The sequence below is a fragment of the Myxine glutinosa genome, chromosome 1 (assembly GCF_964187855.1).
Source record: "Myxine glutinosa chromosome 1, kmMyxGlut1.1, whole genome shotgun sequence".
Taxonomy (NCBI): domain Eukaryota; kingdom Metazoa; phylum Chordata; class Myxini; order Myxiniformes; family Myxinidae; genus Myxine; species Myxine glutinosa.
The window spans coordinates 386916188-386935286 of record NC_136261.1 but is presented as its reverse complement, the minus strand read 5'-3'; the positions used below and the strand labels follow the sequence as shown (position 1 = coordinate 386935286).

General features: G+C 47.3%; 1 protein-coding gene across 1 annotated transcript in view; it reads right to left on the bottom strand.

Annotated features, from left to right (window-relative positions):
* The window catches only part of LOC137416225 (NACHT, LRR and PYD domains-containing protein 3), an 81744-nt gene extending 64951 nt beyond the window's left edge, over nucleotides 1-16793 (bottom strand). The window contains exon 1 of the mRNA XM_068101785.2: nucleotides 16758-16793. The gene's annotated coding sequence lies outside the window, so the exon portion shown is untranslated. The remainder of the gene's footprint in view (nucleotides 1-16757) is intronic.
* Between the last annotated feature and the right edge of the window lie 2306 nt (nucleotides 16794-19099).

Sequence of the window (19099 nt, the reverse complement as noted above, 5' to 3'; positions counted from 1 at the left end):
GCGAGGTGTGCGTGTTGTCGACTTGGTGAGGCGGATGTGAAGGCAGCTGAATATTTTATTATAACTTTTGCCGAACTGATAGAAGCCGAACGATACATCCCCCAGCAAATCTTCAACTGTGACGAGACAGGGCTCTTCTGGAAAAAGATGCCGAGGAGGACGTATATAACGGCAGAGGAGAAGAGCATGCCAGGCCACAACTTGTTCAGAGTGCCGGCGATAGCTCGCCTTCTCTTTGTGGAAAACACGGTGAGATCCTGAACATCCAACAACTAATGGGACGCAAACGGGGCGCCCAGTTTAGCGGTACACACATTGATGAATCACCCTGCCTGTGATTCACCCATGACAGGTTATAGCTGGGTCGGGATTCAAACCGAGGCTGGACAGTTTAGACTTTAGAGTCAAGTGTGCGTACCTCCAGTCCAGGCCATCCTGCCAACTTGTATGCTGCATACAGGTGAAATATAAAGCGCGAGATATTTTTATATATACTGTATATTTAAAAAAAAATTGGTGTGGTTTTTGGCGGGCTGGAACGGATTAATAGCATTTCAATGCATTTTAATGGGGAAATTTGATTTGAGAAACGAGCAATTTGAGTTACGAGCTCGGTCACAGAACGAATTAAACTCGTAAGTCAAGGTTCCACTGTATATATATATATATATATATATATATATATATATATATATATATATATATATATATATATATATATATATATATATATATATATATATATATATATATATATATATATATATATATATATATATATATATATATATATATATATATATATATATATATATATATATATATATTTATACACACATACATATATATATTGTTGTGGTTTTTAGAACCCTCAACTTTGTAAATTTTTGTAAATGTTCCCTTATAAATAATCCCCTGAAAATATTCCCATTTTTGGTAAAGGTCAAAGGTCGCACCCTAGTTAGGCCATGTACAACACGTAGGACACCATAGGATCGTCTTTAGTTATTTCATTAGTCTATGTTTCAGTTAAGGATTTGTTCCCAATAGTTTGACTCTGCGTTGTATTAATCAAATAACCTAGGCCGGCCCCTTCACTTATCCCCAATCTCTCTCTCTCTCTCCAAAGTGCCAGTAGCCGTATTGCAGCGTGCGCTGCCTTTTTGGTTTGTTTGCTGCCCCCAAGCCGCCATTACGCACGCGGTCAGAATGGGAGAAAAAGGGAGGAGCGGCCAGAAACCTAGGCGTGGCCCCATCAACGCGTCATGAGTGGAGGTAACAATGAACCATCGTGGCCAATCCGGGCCAAGGCGTGTTCACCAGTAGGCGGAGCAAAGTGGACACGGCTTAATACGGGAAGCTTGCAATAGAAGCGGGAGCGCAAGCCCTTTCATGGCAGAAGACCGGAGAGACCAGACACCAGGCGGAAGAGCAGAGAGCAGATGCGGGGGAGATCGGCAGATGCGAGAGAACAGCGCAGAGGCGGCGAACATAAGCACATTGCACAGAGGATCGTTTGGGACGATCGTTGTCCATATGAACTGCCGTGGTTTTGAGAGCGTTCGGCACGCTGTACGTACGTGCATTCCAGCCCCTCGCGTTTGTAAGGTCTGGTCGCGCGTTAAGCTGCCAGCCATTCTTCGCCCACGGACCCGGAGCCTGGACCACCCCATCGCCTGGAACCATGTGCCTGGACCTTCCTCCCCTACCAGCGACCATTCCATGTGAGTCTGTTTGTATTGTCATGGGCGTGTTATATAAGAGTGTATAAGGTTGCCCTATGTCCTTTTGTTTCCTCTTCTGTATATTCCCTTCTTTCGTTTCCTCTTTTAGATAGTGAATAAACCATATTTGTTCTTCCTTTACACTTCTTATTCTTTGGCTTCCTCTCATCCGGTCGCTTTAGTCTTTTCCCCATTGAGTACCTGTGGCACGATTTGGCCAACCGCTATAATCGGGTTTAGTCCTCTTTGTTAACGGCTCGAGCTGCGGATTGCTAAACCGCTCGGAAAAATTCCATCTTGTCCGTGGCTCGGGCAGAAGTAGCGCCCCGCTTTGCGGCGAGGTTGGCGAAGGTATCTGGGACTCCATTGACCAGTCACCCTGGTCAACCTCAACCCCACAAAGGAGTGCGATATCTTCTAGGACTTGGACGGCCAGTGTAATCGACTTGGGGATTAAACCCCCCTCGGTAAGGGGAGCGCCGTAATCTGAGATCCGTAACAATTGGTGTCGGGGAGTGGGATTGGACCCGAACCAAATTTTTAATCCACCTTGAAAAATTTGGTCGAAATTACGAGCGGGCCGAAATTTATTATTTAAAATCCAAATTGAGTCGTGCCATGGATAGTCAAGGCGGTCGGATGCCGGTGGGGGAGAGAGAAGAGGGGTTAGAGTTGACCCAGGACCCCAGGGAGGAGATGGGGGATATGCAGGAGGAAAGCAAAGAGGGTGCGGTAGCGGGGGTTGCAGGCACACAAGATGGCGGCGCCTCGCACATGGTCGCAGGTGTACAAGATGGCGGCGCCTCGCACATGGCCGCGGTAGCCGAGCCCGCAGCACTGGTGAATCTGGACCTCTTCATGGTGCAGATGATGGGGTATATGGCAAAAATGGCTGAAAAATCCAGCAGAGAAATGGAACAAATGATGGAAAGGAATAGTGAACAATTGGGAAGTGAAAATGGTGAATTAAGAAATGATATGGGAAGCCAAATTGGTGAATTAAGAAATGGGATGGGAAGTCAAATTGGGGAATTGGGAAGCCAAGCCTGGGAAGTAAATGAGGGACTGGCGAGGGGGCAAGCCAGGCATGTTGCAAAAGAGTGTGAGAGGGAGAGAGACTGCGAGTTGGGCGAGAAGGACACAAGGGTATGCGACGAGGTAACGCGACTCGAGGAGCGCGGGAGAAGCGAGTTGGAGCAAGGCGCAGGCTAACTGGATGGGTATAGAGATCGCGACCCGGGGTATGGGGAAGCCAGCGACCGCCGAAGTAGAGAATTCTATTTTATTAGAGCAGGCGGCCGTCGAGGAAAAAGCAATTAAAAGCAAAGAAATAGTGGAAATTGGGATTGGAGAGACGGCAGAGAGAGGAATTAAATCGGAGATTGAGATGGATAATGCACAAAGTCTGGATTCGCATCGTGATGCTGTGCTTATTAACCAGATGAAAAGTTTGCAGGTGGTGGAGGCCCGGGACGTACCTAAGAGGAGGAGGGTGCAGTGTTGTGGATATGAGGATTGTGTTTTTTTATTGTGTTTTTTTATTGTTGTAAAAATATCGCCCTCCTTCCTCCAGTTGTGTATAAAGGTCAAAAGGGCGTCCCGTAATTAGGTCATAAACAATCACGTTAGCCAATCATAGATTTCCTGCTTGTTGGTAGTTATTTCCTTATTCTGTGTATTAGGCTAATGATTTGTCTTCCATTAATTGACACTCCATTGCACCGAATTCAAAGAGATAGATCTCTTTTTTATTCCAATTCCCAAAGCCTTTCCTGCCAACTGCATTTGCCGCAGCTGCTGGGCGGTTTTCACGGCGACTCCATTAGCCACGAGGTGGGCTTGGAGAAGAACGGGGAGGAGCCGCCGAATCCAGGGCGTGGCCCACCCATCGTCATCAAAAGGGCGGAGCCAGAGAGCCCGTGCCGACCAATCAGGGCCAAGGCGAGCTCACCGATGGGCGTGTTCTAGAGGCCGGCGGCTTGATCGCCGGCGGCGTTATAATAAGCGCGCGCGGCAGCATTTGGCAAGTGCCAAGAAAGAGTTGCACAGAAGTGCCAAGAAAGAGTTGCAACAAGTGCCAAGAAAGAGTTGCACAGAAGTGCCAAGAAAGAGTTGCAACAAGTGCCAAGAAAGAGTTGCACCAAGGTTCCAAGAAAGAGTTGCGCCAGAGAAGAGTGATGAGTTCTGGGTTCTGAGTACAAAAAGGAGCCCAGACGAGATTGGTAAAAGGAGAGGAAGGGATCCCCACGGAGAGTTGCGCCCATTCAGAAGTTGGCTCCACCAGCAGTTTTGGCTCCACCCGCAGTTGGCTCCACCAGCAGTTTTGGCTCCACCAGCAGTTTTGACTCCACCAGGCAGCTTTGACCCGTTACCCCGCGGGAACCGGATTGCGGTGGCATCGGTGCCCGTCGAGGTCCAGCCCGACGTCCCGTGCGGGATCAAGCCCGAACCATCTGCCCCAGCTGAACCTTCCCATTCCTCCTTCCAATCGTTCCTGCCTTCATTCCCCATTCGTGTGAGTTTGCTCGTAGTCTGTTTCGTGTGTCTTGTCCTGGGTATTAATTAAGACTGCATAGATAAGCTAGAATTTTCACTGAGTCCTTCTGGTCCGTCCCTCTTTCTGTCTTTATTTTATTATCCTTCCTTCTTCCTTGGTTTCTTTGGTCCTGTAAATAGAAATAAATCATATTCGTATTTCAAACCCTTTTTGTCTTCTTCTTCTTCTTCTTCACATCCGTCGTCTTTGTCTTTTCCCTCATTGAATATCTGTGGCACGATTTGGCCAACGTTTCAGGATCGGGTCTAGTCATTGTTAATAGTTTGGGCCGCGGCGCCATCCACTCAGCAAATTAACATCTTATCCGCGGTCCGCAACAATTGGTGCCAGGAGCGAGATTCGGACCTGAAGCGCTTAGTGCGCTCAAATTACGAGTGGGCCAAAATTTGTTTTATAAAATCTTAAATTGAAAATCGTGCCATGGATAGTCATGGCGGCGGGATGCCGGTGGGGGGATTAGAAGAGTGGTTAGGGGTAACCCAGGACCAGAGGGAAAAAAGGGAGGAGAACAATGAGGAGGTAGTTGAGGAGGTTTCAGGCGCGCAAGATGGCGCCCTCGCGCACGAGGTTTCAAGCACACAAAATGGCGCCTCGCACGAGAGCGCAGTAGCCGCGCCCGCTGCACCAATGGGGGTGGTCCAAATGCAGGCCCTCATGGAGCAATTTATGGCGCAAATGCAGGCGTCCCTCAACCTGCAGAGGGACGAGATGAGGGCTGACAGTGAGCAATTAAGGGAGGGGTTGGACAATAAATTTGAGGGTTTAGACAAGAAATTTGAGGGGTTAGACAACGGGATAAATGAGGTAAAGAATGGGTTAACGGGGGTGGAAAATAGAATGGCTGCCCAGGAGAATCAGATAGAGGGGGTGAAAAATGGGTTAGGGTGGTTAGAAAACAAGATGGAAAACAAATTGCGGGAAATAGGGGAGCAATCGGCCCGGGAAATTAAACAAATGGGAGAGCAGATAAAGGAGGTGAAAATCGGGGTAGAAACCAAATTGGATGCCCAAAGGGATGAGTTGGAACAGATGAGGGTGGCATCTACCAAAGAGATGGGAGAAATGGGAGAGGAGATCAGATGAGGTGTAAGCGAGGAGGTCTCGGGGGTACACGAGGAGGTAAAGCAAGGTGAGAAGCGTATGGAGAAAGAGGTGAGAAATGGGACGGCAAAGTTACAAGGGGGCATAGAGGACCTGACGCAGGAGGTGGAACAGCTGATGGTGGGACAGACGGAATTAGTGGAGCAGGTACAAAAGAACACTGCGGTACTAGGAGGGTTAAAAGCGACACAAAAAGAACTCAAAAATGACTTGATAGCGACGAAGAGGGAATGTCAGATGGTACGTGAGGGACTGACAACGAGGTTGGAAGAGGTGACAGAATAAATGGAGACGAAGGACCGGGAGGTGAGGACGCACATAGAAACGGTCAAGGTGGCCTTACAGGACGAAATTGAGGAGACGCACCGGGCAATAAAAGAGGTGAAGCAAAAGTTAGAGGAAGTGGAAGAGGGGGTGAGTGAAATTAAGAAGAGACGAAGGGAAACTAAGAGGGAGATAAAGGAGGAAGTGATGGAGTATGTGCAAGGTCTGTGTTCAAATCATGATGATGTGCTCACTGCCCAAATAAAAGGTTTGCAGGTGGCAGAGGAGGTGCGACGACGAGGTACCGAGGTGAGTGGCGATATACGCGGAAATGTATATGGTGTGAGGGGAGCTTCAGTCGGCTTGGGGGTTGGTTTGGACCCGGGTGTTCGTGAGAGGCTGCTGGTGAAGTGTGCGACAGGTACGGAGTGCGAAGGAGGTGTGCGAGAATGTCCGACTCTGGGGTGTGTGAGGAAAAAGTGCGTGCCGAGGAGTGAGTGTGCTGTCGAGAGTGAGTTGGTCGTAGCGTGTGTGCGGGGGGGCACATGGAAGCGCATCGTGGGGAGTGTTACAGGGGATGTAACGGAAGCATGCACGCCTGTGGTGAGTGTTACTGAGGGTGTAACGGGAGAGTGTGCGCAAGAGGATGCGCGAGAAAGGTGTGTAACGGACGGGTGCATGAGGAAAGGGCGCGCTGTCAAGAGTAAGGGAGAATGCACACCTGTGGTGAGTGTTATGGAGGGTGTAATGGGAGAGTGTGTGCGAGAAAGGTGTGTAACAGACAGGTGCATGAGGACAGAGTGCGCGGTCGAGAGTAAGGGTGAATGCGCAACCGAGAGTAGTGGTGAAAGTAGTAAGAGTGACACGGAGCGTGAGTTGGTTGTGGCAGGTGAGAGAGGATGTACACCTGGGAAGGCAGGATGCACACCTGGAATGGTAGAGCGCGTATGGGAATGCACACTGGAGTTGGTAGTGAGGCACGTGGTTGGGTGTACGGCGGAGAGCACACCTGTGGTTGTCACAGAGGAGGGTGACCGAGGAGGGAGCGCGAAGAGGTGTGCGAACGACGGGTGTGTGCAAAGGTGTGCGGTGGTCAGGTGTGTGACCAAGTCTGTGACCGGAATGAGTGTACCTGGGTGTGTAAGAAAAGGTGCAATGACGAGGAGCATGCGAACGGCTGGATGTATGAGCAAGGAACGGGCTGCGGGGTGTAAGCAAGAAAGTGGAGCATCGACGCTAACCGGGTTAGCGGTTAGAGCGACTTAGAGCCGAAGCGGGCCTTCGGTGCGAGCCGGGCAGCTTCGTGTGCCGCGGGGACCCGTGGGGATCGTGACCGCGGCGGTTTGGAAAGAACCGCCATACACGATCCACGCCATGCCGCGTCCGTGCTCCATGCTCTGAACGGCCGCGTCCGTGCTCCGCCAGGCGGAACGGGCGGCCCGGTAAGAAGGGTCGTCATGGCGACCCCTTTTTGTTGAGGCGTTCCGGCAGGGCGAGATCGGGCCATTGGACGGCTCCGTGCCGAGATGGTGCGGGGGATCTCGGCCCGGGTAAGCGTCCTTCCCTGCACCGAGTGCCGGACGCATCCAACCGCCGGCACCAAGCAACCCGCATTCATTGCTCGGCTTTGCGAAGCCGAGCGTTGGAGATGAATTGGCGCACCGAGAGGCTCTAGTGAGTAGACGTGTGATGAGGATAGTGTTTTGGACCCGAAATTGAAAAACAAAATTTGATGATTGGCAAGGATTGGCAGAGTGATAATTGGCAGATGATTGGTAGTGATTGGCAAATTTTTAATTGGCTGGAATTTGGTGTGCAAAATTGGTAGTGAGAGATACCCGATGTGGTGGGATGACAACTCGGCCATCTCTCACAGCGGGGGCAAAGGAGCACTAGTGTTTTGGGGTTTGGCAGTGAAAACTAGCCCGGGAGGGTTAGGATATCGTGTGTAGGGACCTAGAGATTGACAATAGGTAACGGTAAGGTTTAGGTAGTGACAATGATACCTGTAGTGGGGACGCAGGTAGGTTAGTTTGGATTACAATGACGAGGGAGCGCAATAAAGTAAGGGACGACTGGGAAGCCGAGTTTCAGAGGGGAATAGTTAGATGAGATGATGCCATGTGTGTGAGGATCGAAAGTGTATTGAGCAGGGTATGAGTAAATGATTGTGATTGTGAGTTGTATTGAGATTGCACAGGTGTGCAACTGAACAGGTGTATGGAGCAGCGTATGAGGGAGTGATGGTGATGTGTGTTGTGTTGACCCAAATGGTCCAGGGAGGAAGGAGGGTGCAGGTGGCACCAGGTGTGATTGCACAGGTGTGCAACTACAGGAGGTATGGAGAATGGTTGTGTGGAATACATGGAGTGTGGAATATATGGAGTATGGAATGGATGGTCGTGGAGTGAGTATGGTGGAAACTGTGGAGTGGAGTGGATGGTGCGAAGGTGTGAATGGGGGAAGAGTGGACCCCTATCACGAATACCCGGGGAGGGTAGTTTAAGAGTTAGGTAGAGGGTACAGGTAAATTGTGGTTGGATATTGGCATCTGTGGTGCGGGTAGTTGCACAGGAGTGTTGTGATTGGTGCATGAGTAAAGTGGAATGGGTGGGCGTGTGGCTGAATTCGTAGTTATGATCATGGTGCACCATAGTTTCCCCACCTGGTGTCCGGAGTAACCAATTCCCTTGGGGTTCCAACTGCATGCCAGTCCGAATCCCTTGGGAGTTATGCTCGGAACGATGCCAGTTGAAGGCTATGGTCCTTGACCATGACATTACGTCACCAACTCCCTCGGAGCTTCAGCTGCATGCGGCTGCAGTTCCTTGGGGGTTGTGGTAGTTGTGTGACCATTTGTAGTTATGGGCACTCCACCACTGTGAGGATGTCGGCCAGGTGAGGCCACAGGTGGGCTCTGGGAGCCGGTAGAGTTGTGGATGGGGCCCGAGGATCCGGAGGACGGACCCGGGTAGCCCAGTGCCAGAGGGCACCAAGGGGTGACAGAGCCAGGAGGGGCCTTCCCCAGTTAGATAGGTTAGGGTGAAGAGCTAGGTAAGCTCGGGTGGCAACTACAGTGGTGGAGGTGTGCAGGTGGGTAGACCTGCTGGGAGAGCTACACGACTCAGCCCGGAAATTGTGCAAGGGAACCGGGAGATGAATCGGGGGAGTGAGACCCCAAATTGATAAGCACCACAGTTTGGTCAATGGGAATTGGTTCTTAAAACCGCATAGAGTGTAAGAAGGCCAATGGTTTGGCAGGGAAAGACCCCGGGTAGTGTAAAGTGTATTAAAGTCATTTAGAAGGTAGTTAGGATGGAGATCTCCTCGCACCATCTGCATCCACTCACCTGAGGTGACGTACCTCCACACCATGCCAGGTTGTGTTTTTATTATTTTTATTGTGCCAATGTTTGGAATGTGAGACGCATCATGACGTGGGTGTGAGATTGTGCTGTTGTTCCATCTCTCCCTCCTTATGAGGATTGATGATGAATTGGTGATGGCAAATTTTGGTTAGTGGGAGTGAAGACAAATTTGGTATAGGGGAAATATGGGGAAGACGTGACAGTTGTGACAAATTTGTAATGTGTAGATTTTGTACATATGGGGTAAGGGCAAGGGTAGAGTAGGTGACAGGGGGGGTGACGTACGGTAGGGACGAGCTTTTCTCCGCTCCGTCTCCATACGCACCTCGCCTTGCATTGCCTTTATTGATGTGTACCCTTGTGACCTTACCCCTCGCTCACCTGTCTTCCCTCCCCTCCCCCCCCCCCCCCCTTGTCTCCCACACGTGGACTGTGCGCCACTGGGCGCCGAGGGGAGCGTGCGGGAGTCCGCCATTGTGCGCCTGAAACTCCCGGAACCAGCTGTCTGCATCGATGCACAACTTTATGGACCACATGTCTGTGGCTGAGCACCACTTATGGACCCCATGGGTTGGGGCATGGCCCCTCTGCTGGAACTGGCCATGAAGGCCCGAGATTTTGCTGGCGGACCTGGGTCACAGGGCACCTATGCCCCACAGGAGAACTATAATATTCGGCCCTGTGGGCCATAAATAAATAAAAATGGACACATTTTGTGCACTTTTATTATATCCAAATAGGCCGCCAGCAAAGAAGATGACAACATCTGGAAGAACCATGGCCAGCAGAGGGAGCCGAAGAGGAGGACCAGCACCAGGGTTTGTTGTGTTTATTTTTATTGAACTGCAATAACTGTGCACCGATTGGTGCTTGATGGTGTATTGGTGCGTTGTTGGGTGCTTCATGGTGCATCGATGCAGAGCAAGCTGTCTCCCCCCCCAAAAGAACGATCACAGGTCCTGGGTTGCGTTTTGTAAATAAAATAGCGTCGTTGTAAATAATGCGCCCCCACCGTAAGTGTTTTAGTTTGAAGACCATTCCGCAATTCGGTTAGCTGTGGGCGTGAGTCTGTTAGGCAGGGTGCAATGGAGCAACGGGACATATTTATTTATGTTTTAAAACTGTCGCACTCAGGGTCAGGTTAAATGTAGAGGGAACTACACCTACGTGCCACACTAAACGTAAAGGTAATAGGCCCGGGACATGCCTAAGAGGAGGAGGGTGCAGTGTTGTGGATATGAGGATTGTGTTTTTTTTATTGTGTTTTTTTATTGTTGTAAAAATATCGCCCTCCTTCCTCCAGTTGTGTATGAAGGTCAAAAGGGCGTCCCGTAACTAGGTCATAAACAATCACGTTAGCCAATCATAGATTTCCTGCTTGTTGGTAGTTATTTCCTTATTCTGTGTATTAGGCTAAGGATTTGTCTTCCATTAATTGACACTCCATTGCACCGAATTCAAATAGTTAGATCCCTTTTTTATTCCAATTCCCAAAGCCTTTCCTGCCAACTGCATTTGCCGCAGCTGCTGGGCGGTTTTCACCGCGACTCCATTAGCCACGAGGTGGGCTTGGAGAAGAAGGGGGAAGAGCCGCCGAATCCAGGGCGTGGCCCAACCATCGTCATCAAAAGGGCGGAGCCAGAGAGCCCGTGCCGACCAATCAGGGCCAAGGCGAGCTCACCGATGGGCGTGCTCTAGAGGCCGGCGGCTTGATCGCCGGCGGCGTTATAATAAGCGCGCGCGGCAGCATTTGGCAAGTGCCAAGAAAGAGTTGCACAGAAGTGCCAAGAAAGAGTTGCAACAAGTGCCAAGAAAGAGTTGCACAGAAGTGCCAAGAAAGAGTTGCAACAAGTGCCAAGAAAGAGTTGCACAGAAGTGCCCAGAAAGAGTTGCAAGAAGTGCCAAGAAAGAGTTGCACCAAGGTTCCAAGAAAGAGTTGCGCCAGAGAAGAGTGATGAGTTCTGGGTTCTGAGTACAAAAAGGAGTCCAGACGAGATTGGTAAAAGGAGAGGAAGGGATGCCCACGGAGAGTTGCGCCTGTTCAGAAGTTGGCTCCACCAGCAGTTTTGGCTCCACCCACAGTTGGCTCCACCAGCAGTTTTGACTCCACCAGGCAGGTTCGACTCGTTACCCCGCGGGAACCGGATTGCGGTGGCATCGGTGCCCGTCGAGGTCCAGCCCGACGTCCCGTGCGGGATCAAGCCCGAACCATCTGCCCCAGCTGAACCTTCCCATTCCTCCTTCCAATCGTTCCTGCCTTCATTCCCCATTCGTGTGAGTTTGCTCGTAGTCTGTTTCATGTGTCTTGTCCTGGGTATTAATTAAGACTGCATAGATAAGCTAGAATTTTCACTGTGTCCTTCTGGTCCGTCCCTCTTTCTGTCTTTATTTTATTATCCTTCCTTCTTCCTTGGTTTCTTTGGTCCTGTAAATAGAAATAAATCATATTCGTATTTCAAACCCTTTTTGTCTTCTTCTTCTTCTTCTTCTTCTTCACATCCGTCGTCTTTGTCTTTTCCCTCATTGAATATCTGTGGCACGATTTGGCCAACGTTTCAGGATCGGGTCGAGTCATTGTTAATAGTTCAGGCCGCGGTCACCATCCGCTCGGCAAATCAACACCTTATCCGCGGTCCGCAACAATATATATATACATACATATATATATATATATATATATATACAGTCTTGCTTGAAGTTGCTTGAAGTTGAAGTGGGACAAATCGTTGTCGACCCAGATGGAATTAAAGGAAGATGGAAAAGATATATGGAAATGCTGTTGAATACAGAGAATGAATGGGATGGCAACATTGAGAGTATCACAGTTTTAGGACCGGCAGAGAAGATAACGGAGAAGGAGGTTGAGGAAGCGATAAAAGCAATGAAGAGTGCAAAAGCGGGAGGGCCGACAGGAGTTGTGGGAGATATGTTGAAGGCAGCAGGAAGTTGGGGTGTGAAGAGAATGACAGAGATCTGTAACCTGGTGGTGAAAGAAGGCCGCATTCCAGTGGTTGGGAACTGAGTACCCTCGTTCCTCTATACAAGGGGAAAGGTGACCCTCTGGAGTGTGGCTCGTACCGAGCGATAAAGTTATTGGAGCATGGAATGAAGGTATTGGAAAGGGTGTTGGAGAGGAGGATAAGGAAGAAAGTGAAGATCGACGAAATGCAGTTTGGATTTATGCCAGGAAGAGGAACGACAGATGCGCTTTTCATTGTGAGGCAGTTGCAGGAGAAGTATATGGAGAAGAGGAAGAAGTTGTTTTTTGGGTTTGTTGATCTGGAGAAAGCATTCAATAGGATTCCACGCAAAGTATTGACATGGGCATTGAGGAAGTTAGGAGTGGAGGAATGGTTGATCAGAGTAGTGATGGCAATGTACAAAAGAGCGCGCACAGCTGTAATGACGAAGGATGGGAACAGTGGTGAGTTTGAGGTGAAGGTGGGAGTGCATCAGGGGTCGGTACTAAGTCCACTATTATTTGTAGCTGTGATGGAGGTGCTGGCTCAGAACGTAAAGGAGGGTTTACCGTGGGAGTTGTTGTATGCAGATGATCTGGTGTTGATTGCGGAAAGTATGGATGGACTGAAGGAAAAGCTGAACAAGTGGAAGGAATGTATGGAGACAAAAGGTCTGAAGGTGAATATCGGAAAGACGAAGGTGATGGCAAGTGGTAAAGCATGTGGTGAGGTGGAAAGAACTGGGAAGTGGCCGTGTGCTGTGTGCAGGAAGGGTGTCGGAGTGAACTCCTTTCAATGTGCAATGTGCGCTGAGTGGGTTCATAAAAAATGTAGTGGTCTGAGAGGGTCATTTACCAGTGTGGCAGCTACATTCAAATGTAAGATGTGCACAGAGGAAGCTGCAGATTGAGGAAATGTTGAGTTGGATCTTGGAGACGGCGTGAAGCTGGAAGGTGTGAAAACATTTTGCTACCTTGGCGACATGCTGAATGGAGAAGGTGGATCAGACTCGGCAACGGTTGCTCGAGTGAGATGTGCATGGAAGAAGTTTCGGGAACTGAGTGGCGTGCTGATGAGGAGGAGTGTCGCTGAAGCTGAAGGGAAAGGTGTATGCTGCATGTGTGAGAAGTGTTATGATTTATGGGAGCGAGACATGGCTAATGAACGTAGAGCAGCAACAAAGGCTGGAAAGGGTGGAAATGCGAATGGTTCGATGGATGTGCGGAGTATCGTTGAGAAAGAGGAAGACAAATGATGAATTGCTAAAGATGATGGGAATATTGCCTGTGATTGATGCTGTGAACAGGAACAGGTTGAGATGGTTTGGTCATGTGTTGAGGAAGGATGAAAGTGACTGGTTGAGAAGAGTGATGGAAATTAATGTAGAAGGAAGTAGAGGACGGGGAAGACCGAGAAAGACTTGGCTGAAGATGGTGGAAGAAGAAATGCGGGCAAGGGGGTTAACAAGGAGAGATGCAGAAAATAGGGCAAAATGGAGAAGATTGTCATGGGGACCGCAAGGCTAACCCCCGCTCTAGCAGGGAAAATGGCCTTAAAATGCATGTTGTTGTTGTTGTATATATATATATATACAGTCACGAGAAAAAGTCAGTACACCCCATGTAAAGTTTTGACTCTTTCAATATATTTCAACATACAGCTATTTGATCTTCATTTCAACAATATTGACAGATAAAGGTGATATAATATAACAAATATCATGAAACATTTACATTTTGTAGTCCATTGTATAATTTAAATAAACATAAATGCAAATTTCGCATGTGAAAAAGTAAGTACACCCCTACATTTATCACTACTTCAAATACCTAAAATTAGAATCAGGTGCACCAGCTCAGGTGCAAATGATTAGAACATCGCTGGAGAGGATCTTGGAGGAACCTCTCTGATTTAAACCTCAGACATTTAGTTTGGTTTGCTCTTTGTTGTTGAAGTGTGCGGCGTCACCATGCCTAGATCAAAAGAGCTTTCTGAGGCCTTCAGAAAGAAGGTTATGGATGCCTACGAATCTGTGAAGGGATTTGAAAAGATATCCAAACAATTTTAAATCAATCATTCGACTGTCCGGAAGATCATCGACAAGTGGAGAAGATTCCAAGCAACTGCCAACTTGTTCAGGCCAGGCCGCCCCAGCAAGTTCAGCCTGAGAGCAGACCGCAAGATGCTGAAAGAAGTCTCTAGGAACCCCAGAATGTCATCACGGGACCTGCAGGTAGCTCTTGCCACTGTTGATGTCAAAGTGCATGAGTCTACCATGAGAAAGAGGCTGCACAAATTTGATCTACATGGGAGGTGTGCCAGGAGGAAACCTTTGCTATCCAGAAAGAACATCAGGGCAAGACTAAAGTTTGCCAATGAACACCTCGGCAAAGACCAGCACTTCTGGAGCAATGTGCTCTGGACAGATGACTCAATGGTAGAGCTATTTGGCCACAGTACCAGAAGACATGTTTGGCGAAAACCAAAGACAGCATTTGACCACGAGAACCTGATACCAACTGTAAAGCATGGTGGTGTTAATCTTATGGTTTGGGGCAGCTTTGCTGCATCAGGGCCTGGGCAGCTCACCATCATAGAATGCACTATGAATTCTTCATTGTACCAGAGGGGTGCTTGAGGAGAATGTGAGGCCATCTGTTGGAAAGTTGAAGCTCAACCGAGGGTGGACCTTGCAACATGACAATGACCCTAAACATACCAGTAAATCCACCAAGGAATGGCTGAAAAGAAAGAAATGGAGGGTTCTGGAATGGCCAAGTCAAAGCCCGGATCTAAATCCCATCGAGATGTTGTGGGGGGATTTGAAACGAGCTGTGCATGTAAGAAACCCCTCAAACATCACACAGCTGAAAGAATTCTGCATGGAGGAGTGGGCAAATATTTCTCCCAGTCGATGTCAGAGACTGGTAGACAGTTATAAGAAACGCCTACTTGAGGTTGTTTCTGCCAAAGGGGGCAATACCACCTATTAGAGCCAAGGGTGTACTTACTTTTTCCACATGCGAAATTTGCATTTATGTTTATTTAAATTATACAATGGACTTCAAAATTTAAATGTTTCATTATATTTGTTATATTATATCACGTTTGTCTATCAATATTGTTGAAATTAAGATAAAATAGCTGTATGTTGAAATATGTTGAAAAAGTCAAAACTTTACATGGGGTGTACTTATATTACGTTTTCACGTGACTGTATATACACACACATTGACAGCCTCACTCTTTTCCTTCGGAATCCTCTTGTAAAGTTTGACGAAAATAGCTGAAAAGCATTTGTGAGTTATTGCACACAGACAAAGAAACATACAAACAAACAAACAAATGAAAAATCACTCACATAGCGACACTTGGCAAAACAGAACAAAGTAGAATGGCACTCAGTAGAGCATACTTTTGACCTCAAAAATAATAAGTGGTTGAATTCAGTGACCTGATATGCAAATAGTCCTCAAATTCCAAGTCAATCAGATGAAAATTGACAATTTTGAAATTTGAAATTGTTGTTGACCTTTGGTCTATTTTACCTTTTTACCTATGCTGATCTCAAAAATAGTTGGTGGTTGAATTCAGTTAGCTGATATCAAAATCCGATTCAAATTTCAAGTCAATCGGATGAAAATTGAGGATTTTAGATAGACGAAAAAAATTCGTTTACCTTTGACCTATGTTGACGTTATGACCTATGTCCAATGTTGATCTCAAAAATAGTTTGTGGTTCAATTCAGTTCGCTGATATGAAAATCCCATTCAAATTCCAAGTCAATTGGATAAAAATTGAGGATTTTTGAAATTGTTGTTGACATTTGGCCTATGTTGACCTTTTGGCCGAGGTTGATATCAAAAATAGTTGGTAGTTGAATTCAGTTTGCCAATATGTAAATACTCTTCAAATTTCAAGTCAATCGGATGAAAATTGAGGATTTTAGAAATTCAAAAAAATGTGGTTGACCTTTGGCCTACGCTGATCTCAAAAATAGTTGGTCGTTGAATTCATTTAGCTGATATGTAAATCCTATTCAAATTTCAAGTCAATCGGATGAAAATTGAGGATTTTTGAAATTTGAAAAAAAGTGGTCAACCTTTGGCCTCTGTTGACCTTTTGACCTCAAAAATATATAGGATTTTGTCGGACTACGAACTCTACTATTTGGTGACGTTTCGTGATGATCGGTTAAAAACTGTAACCTGTAGGCAAGTATAAGTGAGCGGACAAACACACAAAAAAAATTATTTTAAACACAAACCGGAGTGATCAACATACTTGGAAAAAACATTTTCCCCCCTTGCACACACGCACACACACACACACACACACACACACACACACACACACACACACACACACACACACACACACACACACACCGTCGTGTTCAACATACAACTGACCAAGTAACGAACGAGACAGATGGACAAATTGAAATTTTCGTCATAACAGAGACAGACAGGGGTGAGAACATAACGTCCCACCTTCAGTGGCGGAGGTAAGGTAAGAACTGGACCCTCATAACTCGTGTTATCTTCACATTACACATTTAGATTTCGGTTTTTACTCCTTCATCAACAACAAAGTACAATGAACCTGGAACTGTCTGTGGCTTCTCTCACTCCCTGAAACCAACGTCATCCTCCCGAACCGAACCACACGAATGGCACTCTGTGCACTCTTTCATTACCAGAGTGAAACAAACGCAATCACTGTATTTTTCATTAATAACTTGATAATTCCTTCACCCGGGTACGAGTACGGACACGTTACCTCTCCTGCTGATGAAGTTTTACAACCGTGACAACACTTCCGCGAATTGAACTCAAAGAGAGGAGCTTCCTCCCCGTGACGTCATAAAAACGCGATGACGCAGCCTCGTAGACCGAGAGCACGATCTCCTGCGCATTCGAGTCCCTCAGCGCGTCACGTGGTTATTTTGATAACATCACCTTGATTTTCAACTTGTTTTTCACAATCAGTTAAGAAAGAATAACCGAATGAGGGAACATTCCGCGTGGGTTTAAAGTTTAAACCCTTTCATGTGATTATCCCGTTTAATAAACAAACTCGTTCTCATTTCATGAACATTTATCAAAACAAACATCATTCCCGAATCCCAAATCCCGATCCACGGATTTCTCCGATCGATGTTCGAGTTCAGAAAGTTCAATTGGAGCCTGAACTGAACTCATTCGGGAGAACGATCTTCAAAATGTGTTTCAGGTTCAACCCTGGAACGACAATGGTCGCGCTGGACCCGCGAAACGGACATTGGTTCCGGAGTTAGTACAAGCCATGATGGTGTAATGTAGTTTGTCGCACCTTTTACAAATCATTACACAATGGACGATCTTTCGCTCTCTCTCTACTCGGGGGTGGGTGCGGGGGGACTTGGAGCAACGAACTATTTCTCCAGCGTGAGGAGCGAGATGGCGACATACTGACTGCAACGTGTAATTGGCCTATCTCGAACTATCTCTGGGCCCTGTAACTACAGCGATGATATTTCAGTTTTTTCTTTTTAATAAATTTGCAAAACTTTCAAAAATCCTGTTTTCTCATTATGGGGTATTGATTGCAGATTGATGAGGGAAAAAATGAATTTAAACGATTTCAGCATAAGGCTGCAACATAACAAAATGTGAAAAAAGTGAAGGGGTCTGAATACTTTCTGAAAGCACTGTATATATATATATCTATACACAAAGAATTAAGTTAAGCACCCCCCCCGTTTTTTTACAACCTCGCACATTACAAGTTTGTTGTCGTCAAAACAGTGTAATATACCCATGATATTGCTATATTTTCTGGAGAAGTGATATTATGGTCACATAAAAACATAACAATCATGCCGTTTTCAATATTTTATTCTGAATAATTTAAGGTGAAATTTTTTGGGAATTTTAGGCATATTTTCACCTCAATTTAAGTATTGAGCTATAGGTCCATCACGGACAGTGTGGATGACGTTTATGTTTTCTAACGTACAGTCATTGTTCTGAGAAGACCTCTAGCGATCTTTGCGTCAATCCCATCTTCATGGATGACAACGCCAGGCCTCACCGTGCGAGACGCGTCCGAGCCTTGCTGGAGCAAGGTGCTGTGACAACCATCCCCTGGCCTGCGTACAGTCCTGACCTGAACCCCCTCGAGCACGTTTGGGACATGTTGGGACGACAAATTGCGAAGATGGTCCCTCCAATAGCCAATCTGGATGAATTGGAACGTGCATTACATCGGGAATGGAACAACCTGCCACAGCAACGCATACGACGGCTTACAGGGTCTATGAGACGTAGGGTTGAGTCAGTGATCCGATCACGTGGGTCCTACACACGTTATTGACGCAAAGATCGCTAGAGGTCTTCTCAGAACAATGACTGTACGTTAGAAAACATAAACGTCATCCACACTGTCCGTGATGGACCTATAGCTCCATACTTAAATTGAGGTGAAAATATGCCTAAAATTCCCAAAAAATTTCACCTTAAATTATTCAGAATAAAATATTGAAAACGGCATGATTGTTATGTTTTTATATGACCATAATATCACTTCTCCAGAAAATATAGCAATATCATGGGTATATTACACTGTTTTGACGACAACAAACTTGTAATGTGCGAGGTTGTAAAAAAACGGGGGGGGGGGGGGGGGTGCTTAACTTAATTCTTTGTGTATATATATATATATATATATATATATATATATATATATATATATATATATATATCTTCTGCTAGTATATATATATACATACTAGCAGAAGTACCCGGCATTGCCGGGCGGGGGAGAGGAGGGGAGGGGGAGGGGAGGGGAGGGGGAGGGGGAGGGGGAGGGGAACGGGGGGGAGGGGAGGGGGAGGGGAACGGGGGGGAGGGGAGAAGAGGGGGGGGAGAAGAGGGGGGGGAGAAGAGGGGGGAGGGGAGAAGAGGGGGGAGGAGAGAAGAGGAGGTGGGGAGAAGAGGGGGAGGGGAGGGGAGAAGAGGGGGAGGGGGAGGGGAGAACAGGGGGAGGGGGAGGGGAGAAGAGGGGGAGGGGGAGGGGTAGAGGGGAGGGGAGGGGAGGGGGAGAGGGGAGAAGAGGGGGAGGGGGAGAGGGGAGAAGAGGGG